Source organism: Equus asinus, chromosome 11, assembly GCF_041296235.1.
Source record: "Equus asinus isolate D_3611 breed Donkey chromosome 11, EquAss-T2T_v2, whole genome shotgun sequence".
Lineage (NCBI taxonomy): Eukaryota > Metazoa > Chordata > Mammalia > Perissodactyla > Equidae > Equus > Equus asinus.
The window spans coordinates 83986850-84005860 of NC_091800.1; the positions used below are offsets into that span (position 1 = coordinate 83986850).

Sequence of the window (19011 nt, forward strand, 5' to 3'; positions counted from 1 at the left end):
CTGGGCGCACGTCCCGCCATGTGTAGTGGGGGAGGTGGAGTCGTTTTAACCCAAGTGCCCTGGGACCTTTGACCCACAAGTCTGGAGCTGACATCTGGGTTGATGGATTCGGACACACGCCTGGTTCCCTCCTCCAGACGGCCGGGCCCCGGAGCGTGGAGGACCAGGAGCCTCTGGGCTGCCCACCTGATGGGGGCTGCCGGGTTCCTTTGATCCTGAGGGAACCACATTTACATGTGCCACCTTAGCCTTTAGGGGGTCTGTCATTTGATATAGTGAAAAGCCTGTCAGGGTCCAGCTGGTGGGACCTCAATCCTCAGTTGAGGAGGATGAGGCTCCCAGGATTGGCAGCGCCTCCGAAGTCGTGCTTCTGGTGTCAGAGCAGGTGCAGCCTGTTCTGTCACTGGTTCCTGACACGCGCGGGTGTCCTGCAGATCAATTCACTTCTGACGCTGGGTACCCAGAGTTGGTGCTGACCCACCCCGCAGGTTAGGGCTCAGTCCACAGGACTGTCCCCACTGTGGATGCCAGCCGTGAGTCCCGGGGCCGCCGGTGCGTCTGACCGACCAACTATGAATTCAGGCTTCCCACAGCCCTCCCAGGTTTGATCATTTACCAGACAACACCCAGAACTCACTGGAAGCACAGTTTTGTTATAAAGGACACAGCTCAGCACCAGCCAAGTGGAAGCGATGCCAGGAGGGGGGTCCTGCAGGGGTGCAGGCTCCCTGCCCTCTCCCCGCCACCCTCCCGGCGCTTGATGCGTCTGCCCACCACCAGGAAGCTCCCCACGCTTCTCGCTGGGGTCTCAGCATGGCACTGGCCACGTGGCTGGGCGCAGCCTCCTGCCCTCCCCAGGGGGATGGGGTGAGAGTCCCAGCCCTGTGATCAGGGTGGGCCAGCCCCTCCCCGAAACTGAGCCCTCCCCACCCCTGAGAGGTGTGATCGAAAGGGGCTCGGGGTGAAGGACCAGATGCCCTCCTGCCACACAGGAAATTCCAAGGGCTTTTGAAGCTCTGTGCCGGGAACCGGACGGAGACCAGAGCCAGAATCTGCATCGAGTGTTGCTTTCCAGAACTTGCTTGCTTTCCTTTACCCCATGCCGCTTTCTGTGGCCATCTGTGCCCTGCCCTGTTCCCCGCTGCCCTCTCCAGGCTGGCACCCGCTTCTGCTCTGCACTGGGGCATAGCCTCCGGGCCTGGCCTGAGTCCCGCAGATGGTCCTTCGGTCCACTATTGACCCTTCAATGCCCCTTCCTACTGGGCCGTGGCCGTGCTGTTCCTGGTGGAGAATTTGAACCCCACGCCTGCTTCAACCCGGCGCCTGTTACAGAAGACCTGGACCCCTGCCCCTCAGGGAGCTCCCGGGATGGCAGCCAGGCCTGAGCCGGGCAGACAGGAACCTTCGTGATCCCTGTACGTGTGGCCTTTTGTGGTCAAGACGAGTCCAGGATGCTTCTGGAACACGGAGGAGCTGGCAAGAGGCTCCTGGGGAGGAGACGAGACCCTGTGAAGGTTTCTTGTCCCCTCCTTCCTGGCCTCCACTGCCTCCTTCGTCTCCCTGAAGTCCACTTTTAGGTTTTAATTTCTTACTCGGCACCCCCACTCACGTACCCCCACGCAGCAGCCTGGGTTTCCAGCCGTAGACACAGGCCTCAGTTTACCTAGGTGCCTCAGAATAATTTGCATATAGGAAGTGCTGAGTGGGTGTTTAATGACCCTAAAGACCAAGTGCAGGTGGTGGTTCTCTCTGCGTAAATTCAGAATGCAGTGACGTAGTCACAAAATAGCTTAGACAAAGGCAAATAAGGTTCTGGACCCAGTTCCCCTGGGGGGTGGGTTTCCCCACACATCCAGGCAGTTCTTGACAACAGCAGGGTGTCCGAGAAGTCGACTCAGTGCTGACCCCGGGTATACACTGGAGACAGCGTCAGACCCCGCAGGTTAAGGGCTCCGTCCCGCCAGACGGCACCACCCGCTTCAGACAAGAGCTGCAAGTCCGGGATGTGACGGGGGCTTCTGACCAGCGCGGTACACCGCAGGCTCCCGTGTCCCCTCGTGGGGTTTATTAATCTGCTGCTGGAGCAGCTCACAGAACTCAGAGACACAGCTTCCTTCCTAGATTACTGGTCTGTTTTAAAGGACTATAACTTGGGAACAGTGGACGGAAGAGATGCACAGGGCACGGTCCCTGGGAAAGGGCGCTGCTCTCCTCGCATCGGCACGTGTTCACGCCCGCCCAGCCTCTCTAGGCCTGTCCTTTGGGTTTTATGGAGGCTTCATTACTAGACATAACTGATTAAACCATTGGCCATTGGTGATTGAACCAACAGAAAGTTCCAGCCCTCCAATCCGGCCATTGGTCATCCTGGCAGCCAGCCCTGATCCTTAGGTGGGGGTCCAAATTCACCTCATTAACGTAACAAAGGACACCTTTGTGGCTCTCGCCCCTTAGGAAATCCCAAGGGATTTAGGAGCTCTGTGCCAGGAAAGGATGAAGACCAAACATATATTATTATAAGTCACAGTATCACACAGGCAAAGCAGAGGCCCCCTCTCCCCCCACCCCCGGAGGAGTGTGCGGTTGCAGCCTGTGGCTGTGAGTTGCCCGTCCCCAGAGATCTTCCAGAACTTGGAGCCTCCGTCTGTGGAGAGCGCCTGGGGACGGCATCCCCCAGCATGGTCTTTTGGTTGCTGGAGTCTGCGAGGTGTGAGGTGGGCCGTGTGTCTCAGGTGGTTGTGCTGGTGAGGAAGACAAGGTCTAGAGTGAGGGAGGCAGGGAGACAGGCACCCCTCTGCCCCCCGCAGCTCTTTTTTTTTTTTTTTTAAGATTTTATTTTTTTCCTTTTTATCCCCACAGCCTCCCGTACATAGTTATATATTCTTCATTGTAGGTCCTCCTAGTTGTGGCATGTGGGATGCTGCCCCAGCGTGGTTTGATGAGCAGTGCCATGTCTGTACCCAGGATTTGAACCAACGAAACACTGGGCCGCCTGCAGCAGAGCGCGCGAACTTAACCACTCGGCCGCGGGGCCAGCCCCATGCCCCCCGCAGCTCTTGTTGGCACGGGGGGAGGGCCGGGAGCTGTCCTAGGACTGCCCTGCCCACCTCTGCACCAAGGGAGCTTTGCTGTAAATGCAGTTGGTGCCTCGGGTCCCATGCGGCCCTGAAAAGACAGAAAGAGAAGAAGGCGTCTCTGGAGGGAGCAGTCATCTGCCTCTGTCTCCAGGAGATGAAATGCCAGGCCTCAGGGACAGAGGGGCCAGGGCACCGCCCGCCCGCAGGGAGAGGGGTGCCCGCTGCTGCTGGAGCAACCGCCTGATGGTAATTGTGCTTCTAAGAGCTTTTCTCAGCTGGTTCCCAGATCCGCCCGTAAGTGAGCCCAGAGTGGTCATCAGCCAGGGCCGCAAGCGGAGCTCCTGCTGGGTCTGCATCTGTGAGCCGGTGAGCGATGGTCCTGCGCTGAGGTCGGGATGCTGATCCCTCCCGGGAGAGGCTGGGATAGTGGGAGGGGCCCCTTGGGGCAGAAGGGATGTTCTGTTTCTTGACCGAATCTGGGTACCCAGGTGAAGGCTGGGCTGCACACCTGGGACCAGCACATTTTGTATGTAAGTTACTGTTCAATGGAATGTTCACTGAAATATCCTGTAATTTGTGGTGATCAGTATTATGGAGAAACCCCACGGGGGATGGGAGCTGGGAATGACGGGCTTCCGGGGTGGGAGGCTCCCAGTTTTAAACAGAGTGGTGAGGGCTGGCCTCGCTGAGCTGGTGTGGGTGTAAAGCGACCGGAACTGTCGCCTCCTGAGAGGGTGTGGTGGAGACACGGTAGAGAGCCAGCCTGAAGAGCTACAAGAAATGTCAAGGGCTCTGAATCAGCCCAGCTCCAGGAGAAGTGGAAACGGCTGACAGCGAGCCGGCCCCTCTGGGCCTTGCTCAGCAGCCTCGAATGGCCCATCTCAGGCTACGAGGAAGGCTCTAGAAGGTCCTACCGGAGCAGCGTCTCCAGGCCCCACGGATGTCTGGATGTCTGGCCCCACGGAGGGGGCCCTGTGCATGTCTGAGGGAGGGTGGTCTGGGTGAGGAACAGCGCGTGCAAAGGCCCTGAGATGGGAGCAGTGAGTGCGGGGAGGGCCATGGACAGTGAGGTCGGGAGGTTTTAGAAACATGGGGGACCTATGTTGCTAGAAGATCACACTGGTTGGTATTGAGAATGACCACAGGGGTCTGTGGAAGCAGTCCCCGCAGGGCTGAAGTGAGAGCTCTAGGTGCGTGTGTTGGTTCTGCATGGGGGTCAGCATGCTCCTGAGTATGCTCTCCATGACTGGGCTCACCGTGGGGCCTGGAGATGCTGCTCCGGTAGGACCTTCTAGAGCCTTCCTCGTAGCCTGAGATGGGCCATTCGAGGCTGCTGAGCAAGGCCCAGAGGGGCCGGCTCGCTGTCAGCCGTTTCCACTTCTCCTGGAGCTGGGCTGATTCAGAGCCCTCGACATTTCTTGTAGCTCTTCAGGCTGGCTCTCCACCTCGCCCTCTCAGGAGGCGACAGTTCCGGTCGTGTCGTCAGTGGAACGGGAAAAGGCATTTAGTCCTCAGTTCACTGAGTTTTGGGCAAACTTGGGCGGCATTTTCATCGTGAATCAACAAGGGGTGATTGAACACGAGAATGGTGCAGGGGGATGGGGGTCCGTTGCCACCTGCTGCCGCTGATGGTCAGAAAGTCTTCACAGATGACGGGGAGGGTGGGGAGAAGGCCTGGCCTTGTCCTGGGAGGAGGTTCCAGGTGCAGGACGAGTGTGTGACAGGAGCACTGAGCACGTCCGCTGGAGCCGGAGAGGCACTGACTGCTTTGAAGTCAGTGGCCAGCGTGGTGGCTGCTGGCTGTGCCCCGGGGATGGCGCTCCCCTCGAGGGCCTGGGGCAGGGAAGGAGGCCCCGAGGGCGAGGGCGCATCTGCTGCATTCCTCCAAGATGCCCCACTGGGTTGGCAGCTGGAGGGAGGTCCTAATGCCTGCCAGGGTTTTCAAGGCTGTTCCAGCTGTGACAAAGATTGTCATCGTTTTAAAGCCCAGCCTCCCCCATGACATGTCTCAGGAAAAATTGTGAGGTGTGCGCCCCTCCAATAAAAAAACGTGTCCTCAGAAATTTCCAGGAGAGTGTGGTTTATATTTAACTTTAGACCTTTTTGCTAAATAATGCTTCGTTTTCTTGGAGAATCCAAAGGAGGGGAGTTTTAGAATTGAAATAATATGACATTCACTGTGGGTAGTTGCAGAGGAGAATTCTTAGGGTTTATCACATTCCCCCTGGGTTTCACCATTTACAGATCCAAGGCTTCCCAGCTGTGTGAGATGGGAGGCTCAGGGTTAGCAGGTGAGCACACGCTGCTCTGAATCTGCAGTTGTGGGACGGAGATGAGACTAGAGATGGAAACTGAAGCGATAAAACCTACTCATGGGGCCGGCCCCGTGGTGTGGTGGTTTAAGTTCGGCACACTCCACTTTGGTAGCCCGGGGTTCACAGGTTTGGATCCCAGGCGTGGGTCTATACCACTCGTCAGCTGTGCTGTGGCAGTGGCCCACATATGAAGTGGAGCAAGATTGGCACAGATGTTAGCTCAGGGCTAATCTTCCTCAGCCAAAAAAACCCTACTATAAAAACCATATATTTCAACATAGAACTGCTGCCTTTGGTATTTTTTTTTTTTTTTTTTTTTTTTTTTAAAGATTTTATTTTTTTCTTTTTCTCCCCAACGCCCCCCAGTACATAGTTGTATATTCTTCGTTGTGGGTCCTTCTAGTTGTGGCATGTGGGACGCTGCCTCAGCGTGGTCTGATGAGCAGTGCCATGTCCGCGCCCAGGATTCGAACCAACGAAACACTGGGCCGCATGCGGCGGAGCGCGCGAACTTAACCACTCGGCCACGGGGCCAGCCCCGCCTTTGGTATTTTTAACCTTTAACGCTATTTACTATTCTAAAATGATAGCATTGAAAAACTAGGATGCAAAATTGCCTTTATATCACGTATGAATGTGGTCAAGGACAAAGGGACTATGCAAAAATGAAAATATATATTAGTATAGTGTTGTGGGTTGTTTGCCTTTCCTATCAGACTTTCTGTAATTTTATCTTCATAAGAATAATTTGAAAACAAAGTGACGAAAAATAGCAGCTTTTGTGTCTCTGGCAGCACGGTTGGCGGGAAGGGCTGTGGGGCCAGATATTTGCACAAATGGACTTTTACATCTTTTAATATGCCTCCATTTATCTTTTAAGAATAGAGTAATGATAAGAAAAAAACCTCACAAAGTTGGTGTGAGAGTCGAGTGGTTAATACGTGGGGAATGCTTAGAACGGTGCCGTATGATTAGCAAGCATGCAACTGAATTGTTACCCCCAGGGTTCCCTCATCTAAAAGGCAATGCTTTTGGGATTTTAGGAGCAAATTTTATTTTTTATCATGGAAATTCAACTTTGTGGGTGAGTTCACTACAATAAGTTTCAGCTTGAATAACATCAGATGAAAATACCTTTAAGAGGAGCCTTTCCTGAGTTGTCTCTGGCTTTCCCAGAAATATCTGTAGAGTGAAGGCAAAGATACTCTATGCTTTGTGTGGCTGTGGCGTCCAGGGAGCTGTTGAAATGAGTCATAGCCCTGGGCTCCAGAAAAAGGCTTCCACAGAGAGGAAATAGGTTTGTATATCTTGCCAACAAGGCCTGCTTCCCTGGGAAGTTACTTGCCAGCGTGACTGGGTTCCCATTGTCACCACCTGTCTCCGTGTCCCACATGTCACACAGCGCGACCTCAGTTCCCGTGTCTGTGCTGCTTGGAGCGCAGGCAGCGCTGTTTGCAAAGGACGGGCTCTCCATCAGTGAGGCACCGCCTCTGGGTCCCCTGGCGTGTCCTGGAGTAAAGCCCCTGCCCGCTGCCTGCACCCTGGTGCGCTGGGCGCTACTGAGGATGAAGCTCAGTTTATCAACACTGGATTTCCTTGCATTTTTAAGTTTGTGTTTTCTGGAGTTTGTAGTTTTTGAGAACCAAATGGGGACAAAGGTGGTGCTGATTTGAACAGTTTTTACGTGGGATTTTGTCGCTTTGTTTAGGTCAGGGTTTTTAAGAATATAAAGCCAAAACAAACAGCTGTGTGTCCACAGGATTTACAGTTTTGGGGGGTCACGCAGCTGTGGTCCCTCACTCCCAGCCAGCACAGCCCTGTGCCGCCTCTGCCGTTCCCGTCATGGAGTGTCCAGCTGGGCGGCACCCTCAGAGAGCAGTGGGAGCCTGGCCCCTTTGTCGTCGCATCCCCGGGATTCGCGGCCTGGCTCTGGGCCAACTTTGCGTCCAGGCCGTGGTGTCTGCGGCTTCCTTTGCGTGTTTCCTCTGTCTGCCCTGGACAGTGCTCGGCGTCTGGGAAGGGTGAGGCTGCCTCAGAAGCTGGCGGTGACCTCTGACAGTTCAATCTTGAGCCTCTTGTCCCAGCGACGGTTCTGGGTCCAGGGGAGACGAGGTGAAGATGCCCCCTCCCTGTGGAGTCGCTCTCCGCTGTCCTGGGAACAGGGCGCAGGGTGGACTCGCTGCTCAGAGAGCAGCCTGACCCTGAAAGCAAAGACGGACACTCCTGCCTGGTGGAGACGGTGTCAGGGTGGGGGAGGTTTCTGAAACACGTGCAGGCCCCCTCAGAGGTTGCTGTCAGCTGTCACTGTGGCATCGACGTCAGAGTTCCGTGGATGGGCACAGGCGCATTATGCCAATGACGGTGTTCCGGTGTGGCCTCCCGCGTCAAGGTGTGTCTGCACGCTGGCTTCGGCACTGAGTAACGCTCGGACCGGGGACCACGTGAAGGAGGAGCTCCTTCGTGGGACGCTCCTTTGGGGACAGGCCTCGGGCAGGGACGGTGGGAGTTTTGAGGTGTTAGCACCAGGTCATCAGAGGTGCCCGTTCTCGGGTCTGCGGCAGTGGCCGTGTCCAGTTAGAGTTTGCCGGTCTTGGGGAAGACTGTGTTCGCACTAATTTTAGATGCTGGAGAACCAAAAATGAGAGAAGGAAAGACTTAAAATTTGCTTGATTGTGTAAAAATGATGCTAATTATAATTATGTGAAGCCTCTTATTTATGCCAGTTACCCATGGGGGTGGGGGGCGTGGATAACAACTTCCTTTTTCATAAGCTGCCAGACTCACTGTTTTATTTCGATGGCATATTCCACGTGTGACGCTGCTGTCACGACGTGCCCCCTCCGGGTAGCTGTGTCTCAGGGGCTCGAGTGCATCTTTTCAACCTAAGAATCTAAAAGACCCTTGAGGATGTCCTGGCTTCCTATTTGTGGAACACGCATTTTTCAAATCCTTACTGTGTGTCCTGGGAGAGGAAAGAAACTCAAGAATTGCCTGGCAGTCTGATGCCTAAGATAAGCTAATGAGATTTCAAGCTTAGGTAGCGTGGTGTGGAGCAGAGAGGTTGCTGACGTCTGCACAGATGCTCAGGGACCTTTGGAGAAGCCCACTCCCGAGCCTGCTCTGGCCCCTCCGGAGCCCAGTGACACCAACAGGCCAGGGGTCATGACACCCTCGGCCTTTTGCTGTTTGCCTGTCGGAGTGAAGGGCGTGGATGTCCTGGGATGTCTGTCTCGTGAAACTGACTGTCCGCTTTCAACGCTGTGTAAGAGCTGTGTAAGACGAGCATCGTGAGAAAATGGAACAGGCCGAAGGAGGCCCCGGGGATGGTCCCAGAGCCCGACTTCCAGGCGGATGCCAGGGTTCCTTCTGGCTGAGGAGTCTATGGACATACGTTTAAGCTGACTTGTGTCATTTAAGGAAAAAAATGAGTAGTTGTGACCCCTGGGGTCTCAGCCTGCCCCCCTGGAGTTTAAAAAGAGGGCCGTCAGTCATCCAGAGCATTTATTTTGATTTGGGGGATTTGCCAAGGCCCCTGGCCAGTTGTCTGAGAGAGAAAGGGGTGGTATGTTTGCGGAGCGCTGGGTTGTGGTGGTGCCAATCATGCAAGTTGCGGGTGAAGCCAAATTCCATTTTTTAAAAATATTTCTACTGGTGTTGAAAGTGGTTGTTTTGTCATAACTGCTAAAACTGCGCCTTAGCTGCAAACGGAGTGAATTGTGCTGCTCGCCTCTTTCTCATAAGGAAAGCCTCCCTCTCTGGCCGTTTGTCAGTTGACATAAAGTGCATGGGAGACCCAGGAAGTCTCTCTGTGCTTCCACCTGATTGGGAGGATCCGGGAGGCTGTGGTTTGAGTGTTTCTCTGCGTTGACTGATTATGCGCTCCTCTGACTGGCGTCGCTGGGATGTTTTCTGTCCAGTCCATCTCAGACGTAGGGACCTTGGATTCTCTCCGTCTAGTGACCCCGGATTACTTCTCGTGTGAAAGTGCTTGCGTTTGACTGGTTAATCGTTTACAGCCCATGCCACCTGACCCTCCCTCGGTCAGCACCCTGCTGCGTTATGAAGGCCACTGAACTGCATTCGCCTGTCGTCTCGAGAGTGAAGACGTTCTGCTTTTGCCAGGATTGCATTTCTGCCCACGTTTTCACGGGCCGACTTGGGGTCGTCCTGGTGTGTGCGGTGCCGTGCGGCGTGTCCCTCCCAGCTCAGCTGTGGTTAGAGATGTGGCTGTCCACGTGCAGGGGACACCAGGCACCGTCTTAAGTGTGTATCATTCACACTACGACTGTGGAGAACGCAGGGCTGTGTTCTGCGTGTGCCAGCGCGTCACGCTCCCTCTGAGGGACACGTCCGTGCTGCGGAATCGCTGAGGGTGAATCTTAGCTTGTAGAGTCGGCTTTAGCTGAGGTGGAGACCAAAGGAAAAGTCTTTAAAATGAGCAAGCTTCTGGCCGGCGAGGTCCTGGGACGCCTCAGCTCTCTGTGACGGCGTCTTATTCTGTCATCCTCCAGAACCAGGCACCCGCGGGTGTGGGCCGTCGGCCATGTCCCCAGGAGTGTGGCCACCCTTGGTCTGGACACAGGCTCTGATGGCAGAGCATGTTCACTACATTCAGCATGTTCGTTTTGTCCCCCTTCACTGAAAAGGAGAGGAAAGAAAGCAGTGATGGCGTCCCCGTAGCCCTGGCTCTGGCTGACGTCTCTCAAACTTTCCTGATTCTTGAGAATGTTCCGTGGCCTCCAGTTAAAGCGTTTTGGTCATGGGACTCCAGTTCACTGTCCAGGCCTCGTTTCCTCAACTATGAAATGAAGATAATAAGAATATCCATCTCATAATTGTTGATATGACGTTGGGGCATGCCCGTAACAGTGCCCGGCACGTGGTGACGGATCAGCATTGTCCCTGGACCCACGGGGGAGTGGGGCACTGGACGGCAGAAGACGTGCTGGTCTTGGGATAAATTGGCAACAGAATTAAAGAATTAAATTATGATTAAGCCAGCGTTTTAAACTATATTTAGTTATCTTGCTCAGATAATCACTGTCTTTTCCTCAGTGAGTTGTCACGTGGATGTTTGGTAAGCCCTGAGCACCTGCTGTGTACCCCGTGTGCAGAGGGTGAAGAATACCCAGTAAATACATATCCTTTAGTTAAAGGGATGTTTTTTATTTTGGTTTATAGTTTATAGATGCTCCTAGTTATGGCTATACATTAAGATCATATGAGAAGCTTTGGACAAAAAAAAAAGATACCCAGGCCCCACTCTGGTCAAATTAGAAGCTCTGAGAGGCAGGGCCCACACACTGTTTCATTTAAAAAATTTTTTTGAATTGTGGTAAAGAACACATAGCATAAAATTCACCATCTTAACCATTTTAAGTGTGCCGTTGAGTGGTGTTAACTGTAGTCACTTTCTTGTGCGGCAGATTTTGGCACTTCTTCACCTTCCCCACTGACGCGCTCTCCTGTTCAACACTGGCTCTCCAGCCCTCCTGCGGCCCCGGGCACCGCCGTCTACTGTCTCTGTGAATGGGACTCCTGCAGGGACCTCATGTCAGTGTGTTTGGCTTATTTCACTCAGCATAATGTCCCCGAGGTTCGTCCACATTGGAGCAGGTGTCAGAATTCCCTTCCTTTTAAGGCTGAAGGACATTCCATGGCATGGGTGGACCACATTCTGTTTCTCTCTCCACCTATCGGTGGACACTTGGTTTCCAGGTCTTGGCTGTTGTGAGTGCCGCTGCTGTACACGTGGCTGTACGAACACCTCGTTCAGATCCTGGCGGCTAGTTCTTTGGGTGCGTGCCCAGCCGTGGAATTGCTGGATCCTGGGGTATTTCTGTTTGTTTTTGGGGAACCTCTGTGCTGTTTTCCACAGCAGCTCCACCATTTTACATTCCCAACACAAGAATTCTGATTTCTCCACATCCTCGCAGACACTTGTTGTTTTCCGTTTTTCGGAGAACATCCATCCTAATGGGTGTGAGGTTTGTAGTTTTGGTTGCATTCCCCTAATGATTAGTGATGTTGAGCATCTTTTCATGGGCTTATTGGCCGTTTGTGTATCTTCTTTGTCGAAATGTCTATTCAAGTCCTTTGCCCATGTTTTAATTGGGTTATTTGTGTTCTTGCTGTTCAGTTGCATTGGTAATGTTTTCCAGAAGCTTCCTAAGTGACAGCAGTGTGCTGCCAGGGTTGAAAACCACGATTGGATGTAAAGGCAGCACACAAGTAACGGGTCTGATCTTCGGTGTGGCTGTGTGCCCTGAGATTCACCTGTGTCCAGAGGCTGGCGGCGGGGGTGGACGGGTTGACCGTAGGAAGTGCAGTCACCATTGCGCGTGTGGACGGGGAGATGTCCACAAACAGGTGCTCAGGTTTGGTCCGGGCCAGGGTGTGGGTGTGGGGCAGGTTCCCTTACAAGTGGTATTTAAAGCCTGGAATAAATGGATCCTTGAGGGAGATTGGTCAGGTGCAAGAGATCTTCACCCCCAGTCCCTGATTAGGGGCCGGGCAGAAAAGTAGGCAGTGAGGAGGGGATGGCAGAGAGGCCTCTGTGCCGGGTCCTGGTGGACCGTGGCAGACACTGATGCGGCCTCCTGGAGCGCTGTGCCGTTGACTGGCAAGGATTCACTCCACTCAGCATGTGGGCTGGTTATGCCAAGATCCTGCAAAGGCAAAATCGTTTTCTTGGCAGTCTTTCAAAGCAACAATGCTTTTCTTAGAGAGTGCATTATGTGCACATTTCACAGATCCTTTGTAGCTTTTTGGAAATTAAAAAAATAATGTGGGACTGTGTGCAAAGAGAAAGGATGAGACAAAATCGAAAGGATCAGATAAATTTATGAAACATTCATAGGTGGAGGCTAGAAGCCATTATAGGACTCCCAAACCAAGATGGGTCTTTATTACCTTTTAATTTCGATGATCATGTAGGAGACATATTTATTCTGAGAAGTAATAAGTATGAATGCAATTTTAAAATTACGAGAATTTATGCTTATTTTTGTTAATCTGAATAAGCAGTTGTGCGGTCAGCTAGTCAGCTAGAGGTATAGTGTAAAAAATATTCTAAAACCATATAATCAGGCAACAAATGCTGCTCATAGGTTAGCATCTGTAGTATTTGCACCATTGAAATTTCAGTCTGTGGTCAGCTCTGATTGCTAGAGGAGCTTCAGGATTCTGCTCGTGTCTCTTTAGCACCTTGAGTTTGTGAGCCACACAGTCCGTGCGCCTCCTGCAGAGCCTCCCGACCTCTTTTGCATCACTGAATGTGTAGTGACGATATTTGCACAGTGCCCTGGGTTGGGGGGTGGGCCGGCGTCCCAGCCTCCGTGCGCTCCCGGGGCATGCCGCGTGGGACGCTCTCTGTAGTCCATCCAGCTCCTCTCTGTAGTTCAACCCACAGTGTCAAAGTTGAGAGCACGTTGGAATTTGTCACCCTTGGCCCCAGCCTTCTATTTCTGATGACATGCTTTTTTAAAAAATGGAAACTTTTATTTTTTAGCATTTTAGGGGGAAGGGATTGTAAACAATTTATTATAAAAGATAGCATGCATACACAAGAGGATGTGTAGTGTACACATACAGTTTAAGAATGATGATAACACAACCATCTGGCTTAATAAGTAATCACCAATGCCGCGACAGCTCCCGGGGGTCCTTCCTGATCACGTCCCCTCCCTTCTTTGGCAGCATTTTGAATAACATTTATTTAAAAAGTCCAGGTCTCCTTCTCTTTTCTCTTGTGAAGACCCCGGTCGTATTGGATTTAGGGCCTGCCATAATCCAGCGTGACCTGATCGTAACTGGTCACTTCTGCAAAGACCCTGTTCCCAAATACGGTCACGTCCTGAGGTCCTGGGGGTTTGGATTTCAACATGTCTTTTTGGGGGACCCAGTTTGACCCGTTACACATGGGTTTCCATTCCATTTAATGATTTATTTCTTAAGTTAAATAGTAGGTACATAGATGTTTATTATAGTCTCTGTATTTCAACTTTTTATTATAGACATTTTCAAACATACACAAAAATAAAAATACTAGCATAGTGAACCCCGTCTAACCCAACTTCAACAATAGTTAACTTATGACGCATCTTGTTTCATCCGCGCTCTGCGAGGTGGCTTTTTTCTTTCTGCTGGTGTAATTATCCAGCATGCTGGGTCATTTCGCCTGTAAATATGTCAGTACGCATCTCTAACTGACAAGAACGTTTTTGTAACATAAGTGTCGTGCTGTTATCACCCCTAACAAAGTAACAGCAGTTCTGGAACATTATCTGACATTCACACCATATTCAGATTTCCTGGTTGTCGTCCCCAAATCTCTATCCACATTTCCTCTTTTGCACAAACAGTAGCACACGGTGAGACCGTCACCGCCCTTTCCCCAGCACCTCCCCGTTCACTCTGGGTCGGTGTGCTGTGTGGACGGCGTCCACGCTTCTTTTCACCGCTGGATAACGTCTGCTGTTTATCTGGCTAGTCCTCAGTTTAAGGATATTGGTCTCCAGTCTCCTGTCCCAATACCCCTGCAGTTCCTGACCCTCTGAACACACCAGTTGTATTTTTGTGAGCATATCTTGGGATAGATTTTTAGAAGTGGGATTTCTGAGAAGGGGAGAAATGTGTCTATGTTTTTACTATTTTGCGTTATCACCAGCAACGAGTGAGGTTGCTTATTCCCCACCTGCCTCTCCAACACAGGGTTGTCACACGTTTGGGTTTTTCTCCGTCTGGAGATCCCATACCAGTATATCTCAGACTTTGCCAGAATCACCCAGGATGCATGTTAAAAATGCAGGTGCCGGGGTCCACCCAGAGAGTCCATGCAGTGGGCCTGGAGTGGGGCTCGGACCCAGAATTGACCAGTTGGGATCATTGTAGCTTTGAGAAACGTTGTCCGTGCTCATGCTTCCTCACCACATCTGTCCTGTCGGCAGGGTCGGCAAACTTCAGTCAGGGGCTGGATGGTAAATATTTCAGGCCTCACGAGCCACGTGGTCTGTCACAGCTGCTGTACGCGGTCCTGCCACGAGCGTGGCCATGACAACCCACAAACGTGAGGGCCACCGTCTGCCGTCGAGCTTGATTATGGACAGTGACATGTTACTTTCGTATAATTGTCACGTTATGAATAGTTATTTTCCTTTTGGTTTTTTCCAACCATTTAAAAACTTAAAAACCATTCTTAGTTCGTGGACTGTACCAAAACTGCTTTCCACAGTTTGCCACCTGTGCTTTACTGGTCAAAGTCGCTGGATTTCAGCTCCCTCTGCTCCCATCGCACAGCCCATCCTGGCCTCTCTGCCCCGGTTTGGAACAGTCTCATCTTTCCGCCCACAAGGGACCGTTCTCTCCTCTCATCCATGGCCCCGTGGAGGTTGTCCACGTTGGCGCTTACAGGTGAGTGGCTCCCTGAGTGGCCTGTGGGGTGTTTCCATGTCCGCTCTGACCTCAGGTTCTTGTCTGTAATAGGAACAAGAAGTACCTGCCCTCCAGGGTTGTTACAAAGGTGGGGCTTCAAGTTTCAGCTGCCCACGAGGCACTCAAAACGCAGCCGTTGTTGTTGTAGATTTCAGTCTGTTCTTAAACCTGGGCTGGAAGTGGCTGCATCGCCCACTTTGAGCCATTCCAAGTAGGAATCCCGCTGCCCCTCGTGGCCCCACGCCCCTCAGGATGAGTGGGCACGGCTTCATCTCCGGGGCCACTCTGAGGTCACTTTCACCTGGATCACACCAGTTCGGGGCCTCCAAGGAGGGTGGGTTTTATGCCCTCCATGCATGTGGGTATCAGCGATCTGTTATCGGCTGTCTCTTATCTTTGCTGACTAACGAATTACACAACCTTAATGCCACTCTGGTGCGTATCTCCGTTTCTGGGTCAGGAACCTGGCACAGGTGAGCTGGGCACTCTGGCTCCAGGTCGCTCCCGAGGCCTCATAGGAGCATCCCTTCAAGCTCACCCGGGAGGCCGTGGTGGCCGTGGTGGCCTCGGGTCCTCACGGCTGCTGCCACGTGGGCTTCTCCCTAGGGCAGCTCACATAGGACATCCCAAAATCGATGCTTGTCCGAGTACCAGGTTCTTTGCGAGGCACAGCCAGAAGTTTCTTATGGAACAAGGAAGGGGTGACAGTCTGAGGACATCCGCCTGACTATGGCCCCTTGCTAGGTCTAGTTGTCGGCAGATGGAGGGTTTTCAAACGTGTTGAGGACATGGGCCACGAATAAGACCTGGATGTCTTTTAGGGGGAACATGGAAGTTAAAACATAGGAATTGTTTGTTTAAGCAGCTCTGACACCTGGTAATTCACTAGTCTAAATTACTATGATAGTGGAATTGTTTATCAAATGATCATAGTTCAAGCATTAGCTTTATGTGGATTTATTCCACAGCCGCATGAGCACCTGCTGTATGCACAATACCTTGCTGAAGGCCGTATTTGTCAGTTTGTTCAGGCAAAAGATAGAAGGGTGTCACTGGAATTACTGTCAGTGTTAGAGACGGCACCACACAGCTGTGGCACCGAGGCCGCCAGCATCCCACCACTGTTGCCGTCTCGGAGAGCAGGGGAGAGGAAGCCCCATGGGGGAAGAGCCAGGACAAAGGCAGTGTGTTTTCTGGTCTTCATGCCCTGAGTCTGGCGAGCAAACACTGGCTGCTTTCATTTTCAGAGTCAACAAGGTGGAAGGTTCCTGAGTCGTTTTGTGCCGCTTTTCTAGGAGAGGCTTTGTTTAATCCGCTTGTTTTCCGAGTGTGTCACTATCACTGTTTTCAACTTTCTATGTTTTCATTACCTTCACAGGAATTGTGAAAACGGGGCGGTTTATTCAGATCAAGGCTGATTGCTCTATCCTTTCACTTTTTCGTTTGGTGTTTCCAAAAATCGGCTGTTTTTTTAGAGTCTTGCAGAAGGATATTGATTAAATCAGAAAAAAGCCAAAGGTCCCCAGACGGAGCCGGGCAAGGCCATGCACCTGTCCCCCCTCCTTACACTCAGCCCTGCGTCCTGTGCCCCCAACACGGGAAAGGGCCAGTGGGGTGCGGGCCGGCCTGTGCCCATGCTCAGGGGTCCTAGGAGCCATTATTAAAGAGTGCATTGTGCAAACTTCTACTTAAATAAGTTATGTGAAAAACAGAGCTAGTAAAGCCTCAAAACTTGTCGCTTCCTAGTTGTTTTACTGGTTTTGCCGTCAGCGTGCCCCGCGGGCATCTGCTGCATCCGGTGCACATCTCTCTTGCTCCGGGTCCGGGTCGCTAGGCACCAGCTGGAAACTGGCGATTTTCCCAGAGAACTGGCTGGTAAACTTTCCCAGCGGAGCGGGGCTCTGGGGTCTCCAGCAGCCAGCCCCATGCTCCTCGTGGGTTCCCATCAGAGCTGGACAGACGCGGAGGCACACTCCGTAGATTTCAGCTCGGTTTCAGCCTTTGCTGTCTGCATGAGGGATACTTGATGGGAAATGCGTTGATCAAGACACATTCTCACTTTTCTGAAATCTGTCATGCCAGCTCCCCCTCTGTGAAATCCAGGAACCACCCCAAGAGCTGCTTGTGGTGCGTTGTATGATGTCGCGGGTGTCGTCTCGGAATGGCTCCTCCTGTTAGGTCACGTTCCTCATAAAAGAAACCGACTCGGATGCAGCAGCCAGTGAAGAAATGGGCCTTGGGATTTCCAGGGGATAGTTGAACCTGGAGTTCTCAGTGTCCTTTTCCCTGCAGATTCTCAAATGAGGCTGACCCCTTATCTGGAGCATCAGAAGTTATCAGCTAACGTGTAAAGCAGAACCACTGAACAAGTTCATTCATTCAGTGCTGTTTAAACACTGAGTAATGTTTCCGCTTTGTCACTTCCTTGAGTAAACATAGCGCCCAGTTCTTCTCTTTCTCGTGAAGGTGGCAACGTGCCATTCATTCTTTCACGCCTTTTGTTTCCTCCTCCTTGTGTGTAAGGCCCTGAGGTGGACCGAGGATTTGTTCCAGAAAGAATCAGAGCCAGGTGCTGCCTCAAGGAGTTAAAAGTCTCGTAGGAAAGATGAGAGGGTGGTTGAGTAGCGGGCAGCAGCAGATAAAGGACGCTGTCAAGAGGAGAGGAGAGGGGCCAGCGAGAGATGAGGGTGAGGGCGGCCTTCGGAGCAGGTGTCCTTGGAGCTGGCCCCCTGGGTGAGTGGGGACACTTCCTGTCCTTCCTTTGGGAGGCGGCGACACCACTGTTCCAGCGTCCGGGAGTGTCGGTGGTGTTGGCACCCTCCCTTGTGCCAGAATGTTCAGGAATTCCACCGACTCCGAAGGATACCGTGAGAGGTTTACATATGTGTTGAATTAGGGTAGACTACAGAAAGCAAGAATGGGTTTTCATTTCCGTTCCAGAATTTGTAGTATACGCCCACTTCTCTTTTAATATATATAAATAACAGCCTTATTGAGATTAAATTCACATGCCATACGTTCACCCTCTAAAGTGTACAGTCACTGTTGTTTAGGACATTCACAGAGCTGTGCAAAAGTCCGCACTATCTAGTTTTAGAACATTTTCATCACCCCAAAAAGAAGCCCACACCCGTTAGCAGTCACTCCCTGTTGCTCCCTCCCCCCAGCCCTGGGCCACCGCTGGTCTGGTTTCTGTCTGTGTGGATTTGCCTCTTCTGGACATTCCCTGTAAGTGGACTCCTACGCTGTGTGGCTCTTGGTGTCTGGCTTCCTTCCCTCAGCATCATGTGTTCAAGGTTCATCCACGCTGTGGCTGTGTCAGCGCTGCAGCCCTTTTTTATGGCTGAGTAACGTTCCGTTGTACTGATGGACCACACTGTGTTTAGCCATCCTCAGTGGGTGGGTATTTGAGAGGCTCCCACTCTGACTGCTCTGAAGATCTGGGCTGTGAACATTCGTGTACAGGTTTTTGTGTGGACACGTGGTTCAGTTTGAGGGGGTGTGTAGGCGTGGAAGTGCTGGGTCGTGTGGTAACTCTTGTCAGTTATGTTCTGTGTTAACTTTTTTTTTTTTTTAAAGATTTTATTCTTTTCCTTTTTCTCCCCAAAGCCCCCCGGTACATAGTTGTATATTCTTCGTTGTGGGTCCTTCTAGTTGTGGCATGTGGGACGCTGCCTCAGCGTGGTTTGATGAGCAGTGCCATGTCCGCGCCCAGGATTCGAACCAATGAAACACTGGGCCGCCTGCAGCGGAGCGCGCGAACTTAACCACTCGGCCACGGGGCCAGCCCCTGTTCTGTGTTAGCTTTTTAGGATCTACCAAACTGTTTTTCAAAGCAGCTGTACCTTCTGCATCCCCACTGTTGACGTGTGAGGGTTCCGTTTTCTCCCCATCCTCCCCACGCGTGTTTTTGCTGTCGGCTCCTAGTGGGTGTGAAGTGGTGTCTCACTGTGCAGGACGTCCGCTTCTCCCAATGGACTTGAGACCAGAATTGATGACAAGAATGTATTGGAATGGTTGAGACTCTAATTTTAGTGTATGTAAATTAGACGTCCTTTAGAAGATGTTCTCCTTGCTGGGTGATTGTGTGGGGGGCGCGGAGCCTCGTGTCAGGGCTGTGACTCCGTTTTGGAGCTCTGGGCCGCGTCTCTGGGAAGAGCTGCTCATTGGGGTTCAGTCAAGGGGCT

At 52.1% G+C, this 19011-nt stretch overlaps 1 protein-coding gene across 1 annotated transcript in view; it reads left to right on the forward strand.

The window, feature by feature from the left end:
• Positions 1-19011, forward strand: part of ATP11A (ATPase phospholipid transporting 11A) — a 155096-nt gene that overhangs the window by 23583 nt on the left and 112502 nt on the right. The window lies entirely within an intron of this gene.